The following is a 4,858-nucleotide window of genomic DNA, read 5'->3' on the forward strand; positions in this document are numbered from 1 at the left end:
CTGATGTATTAAGTTAATTCCTTCTGCCTTCAGTATCACTTGAAACATGACCTTGTAAAACGTCTCTACTCTTTCAAACAAATGGAGAGATACAAAGTCAGTGTGTCTAGAAGTATAGATTTCTAGTATCTTTGCACAGAAAGTTCCCGCCAGTAAAGAATTATGTAATCTGAAGCGAGGAGCCCAATGGCAGAGTTTTCTGAGCGCCGGTTAAGATCACAGACAAACTTCAATTGAAGAAAGCAATAAACATTTCCTGCCACGGGCTGTGTTAGGTAGATGCGAGCTAGTGCAAAGTGACATATTACTACAAATTTTGACACTATAGACATTTTTCAAAATATCCTCTTTTGTGTTCCAAAGAAAAAAAGTAAGTCATACAGGTTTGGAACGATAAATGATGACAAAATCTTTATTTTTGTGTGAACTATTCCTTTAATCGAGTCTCAGTTTTCCATGTAAATTTTCTTTCAGGAGAAATTACAGGTTTCAGGTAAAAATAACAAAAAATTGTCATAAGTGAATTAACAACAAAAGTTTTTCCTTTTAAAAGGAATTTATAGTTTTATTCATCAAGGATGCCTTGAATTGAAAAGTGACAGTAAAGACATTTATAATATTATAAAATATTTCTCTTTCAAATAAATGCTGACCTTCTGAACTTTCTATTTCTAACTATTTTCAACAGTGAAAATAAGAAATGTTTCTTTAGCAGCAAATCTCCAAACCAAAATATGCTATTAGAATGATTTCTGAAGGATCATGTGACACAGAAGACTGGAATAATGATGCTGAAATTTCAGCTTTATATAAAAAAAAGTTATTTTAAATTGTAATAATAGTTCACAATATTACTGTTTTTACTGTATTTTTTGATCAAATAAATGTTGCCTTGTGCCCATTCTAAATTTTGGAATGGTAGTGTACAGTTTGTAGCAATAAAATGAATGTGGATGGTTTAGTCCTGATCATTCGGTTTTGGGAGAATTTGGGTAATGTTTGAGTTTGTATTGTGGTCTTTGACTTTCGATTGCAGATTTTGCTATCGTAGCAAATCTGAGCTCAATTTGAGACATTGTTGAGGTCTCTTCTGAAACTCTAGAGGAGACACATGTGAGATTACTGGCTTCTTTTTTCTCAGAAGAAACATCTGAGAAGCAGGAGACCTCAGTGGTCTAATATTGTGGTTTAGCAACTGAGATTTTAAGGAGATTTACTTAGATTGTTTTCTTTCCTACAGTATGTGTTAGCACTGGATCACAAATAACTGAAGATGTTTAGAGGGAAAACGCTGAAGATGAGGTGAAACGGAAACAAAATATGTCAGAACGGAGGTCATTGAATACTTTCTCTTCACAGTAGCATTGACAGTGAATGCTGAGGTTTAGATCTAACAGCTTTTATAAGCTGAAGTAGTGCAAACAACCCATTAGATGACTACAACAGAAAAACACGGACAGACTCATCCTGTCCACATCTCATTAAACTGTGAAAGAGACACAAAAACAAATTAAGGGAAGAACAGACTGAAAGGGAATGCAAAGTGTGCAAGAGGATGAAGGAGAGCGAGAGGGATATGTAAATGAAGGGAACTGAAGTGAAATTTCTTCGTTGTTGAGCGTCTTTGCTTGGGTATGGCAGAGCAGAAGAATCCAGATGAACAATCGTGTGACATGATTTATGGCCTACAGAACCAGCTAGCCAACCATGATGTTGGACCCCTGTAAGACCCTGTCATCCTCCATTCTGCCACACTAAAGCTTCACGGGGGAAGTCGTGGCCTAATGGTTAGAGAGTCGGACTCGTAACCCAAAGGTTGCGAGGTCGAGGCCGGCAGGGATTGTAGGTGGGGGGAGTGAATGTACAGCGCTCTCTCCTGTACATTGAGGTCTCTCCTTGCTCAAGGGTACCTTCAATACCACGACTGAGGTGCCCTTGAGCAAGGCACCGAACCCCCAACTGCTCCCCGGGCGCCGCAGCAAAAAATGGCTGCCCACTGCTCCGGGTGTGTGTTCACTGCTGTGTGTGTGCACTTTGGATGGGGTAAATGCGGAGCACTAATTCCGAGTATGGGTCACCATACTTGGCCACATGTCAGTTCACTGTTCCAAAACCTAGTAAACCTGCAGTGCTGTCAGCTCCCTACATAGGCAGCCACCTTTAAAGGCAGCATCCTAACTGATAATAGTGCCCCACACAGGTGGCTTGACTCACAGTTGTTTCAATACAGTTCAGCATTAGCATGTTGCTAAGCTAAATTCATAACACACACATATATTGGATGAAATGGTCAGTTTGTAAGTAGTTTGAACTATTGTATTGATACTTTTCAATAATGAATGAATGAATGAATGTGACCTGCTCCATCATTTTGAGTCATGAACCAAGCACATTTGGAGTTTTACTATTGTTTCTATACCAACCCTTTGCCGTAAAATAATTTCAGTGTTGGCTGAGACTTTTATTTTTACTGTAGTGCATCACTGTGAATTTTTCTTTCTTTTCTTTTTTTTTTTTTTTTGAAGTTGAAAATAAAGATTATTGGAGTAAATTTTACAAGAAAAAAACTATTTCAGTTGTTCTACTTAAAATTTAATTTCAAGTCAGTGTCGTTTCTTTGTAATTATTTGTAAAATTTACTAGCAATTTCTGAATGAAATTTTTAATTTTTTCAGTGTAGCAATGTTGTTTTTATTAACTAAATTGTAAACTATTAAACATTGTTTTCAGTAGTTAAAATAAAGCTGAAATTAAAAATATATATATTAGATGAGAAAAAAAATGAAAATTATAAATGTTAACTTGGCAATTAACCAAAATAAAAATGAATTTACAGTAAGGTTCCATTAGTTAATGTAAACAAACAATTAAAAATACATTTATTACAGTATTTATTCATCTTTCTTCATGTTAGTTAATGAAAATACAGTTGTTCATTGTTAGTTCATATTAATTCACAGTGCACTAACTAATGTTAATAAGCATAACTTTTGATTTTAATAATGCATTAGTAAATGTTGAAATTAATGGTAACTAAGATTAATAAATGCTGTAGAAGTATTGTTCATTCTTAGTTCATGTTAACTAAAGTAGTTAACTAATGCTAACTAATGAACCTTATTGTAAAGTTTTACCAATTACTAAAACTAAAACAAAAATAAATTAAAGCTAAATAGGAGATTAAAAATGACAAAAGCACATACAATTACTAAACCTTCAACTAAAATTACAATGAAAGCTAAAAATATCAAATTGAATGCTAATTCAAAATATTAATAAATACTATATACTTTAAATAATACTAAAATAACATTAAAATTGTTAACATTAAAACTGAAAATGTTTTCTGGGTTAAAAGTTGATGGAGCACTACCCCCACCCCCTCCCCAGAACCCCTCCAGTCAGTGTCATGAGGTGATTCTCCCTGAAATCTGACGAATAGCTCCATCAGAAAAGTAGGAACCCGATGGAAGAAGGACAGGAAGAACTGAGTGAGAGGTGTAGGGTTGTCAATATGGATATATGTTCACCTGCGGGTGTAACAACGGGTGGCACGGCCTGGGACACACACAAACCGAAATGTTTGAATATTTATGAGAGGTGCTTGGAGAAAGAGAAGAAGCCGAGGGAAAGAAAGTGAGGTAGACAGCTGTCTTCTCTCTTTTCCTGAGACATTTCTGGACTTAACAGAACAGGGGTGACAGTCTCTGGCACACTCGACGGGAGGCGACTACTGGCCACCGTGCTTTGGAACAGAGCCAAACTAATGCTGACAAGGAACTGTTTTAAAGTTATTGTGATGTTTAGTGAAGCCAATCCCTTGAGAATGTTTCTTTAATATCTTAATTGTTTCTCCTACACAGCAGGATGAAAGAGATGAACTGGAGAGGAAATGGAGGCTAATCAGACACGATGCAACAAGTTTCCAGCGACTGTTTCATGGTGTGACACAATCACAGCCAATCAGAGCATATCTGATGTTTAATAGAGAGTTATGAGGAGCATGATTTTGGACCAGTGAGATTTCCTGGTGGGCGGGGCTAAACAGTGTGATTTACAGGATGTCCTGTCACTGCTGGTGAGGTCAAAAACTCTTTTTCATTTATAATATAACATCTGTTGAGGACAAATTTTGTCAAACTTTTGTAGTCTTATTATAATATCACTGAGATATTATAGCATTATATATATATATATATATATATATATATTTTTTTTTTTTTTGTGTTTTTGTCATTTTTTATCATTTATTTTTAAATGTCTATATGTAATTTTATATATAATCTATAATTTGTATTTCAGTTTTAGTACATCAATTAAACTAAATTAAAATTATTAATTATATATTTTTTTATTTTTAAATATGTCTCAAATTGTGTTCAGATTTACAAAGATAACAACATCTACAATCAAAAATCAGAGATCTCAATATGACTTTTTTCCAAATGCTTTCAAGACCAAATTATCTTGATTACATCTACTGTATATCAACAATTACTTCCTATAAAACCAATGCAAGTCAATACTTTTGAGTTTTTGATTATATTTCATTTATAAATGAGCATTCACTGATCAATCAATTTTTTCTCTTTGTGACTGGGTAAATGCACCAAACTTAACTTTTGCATACTGTATTTTTAATCTGGTGTAATGCTTTAAATAAATTATAACTTAAATATTTAATATTTAATAGATATTTAATAAAATGGAATAATGACATTATATTACTAGCATTAAGTTTAATACTAGCATGATTTCATTATTAGATTTTATTAAATTATTATTTAGAAGTAAAATAGACTGAACAGAGAATAGAGACTTCATAATTTCTGAATATTTTTTTTACGGCAGGAATGCT

Source organism: Sinocyclocheilus anshuiensis, unplaced genomic scaffold, assembly GCF_001515605.1.
Source record: "Sinocyclocheilus anshuiensis isolate Anshui unplaced genomic scaffold, SAMN03320099.WGS_v1.1 scaffold961, whole genome shotgun sequence".
Taxonomy (NCBI): Eukaryota; Metazoa; Chordata; class Actinopteri; order Cypriniformes; family Cyprinidae; genus Sinocyclocheilus; species Sinocyclocheilus anshuiensis.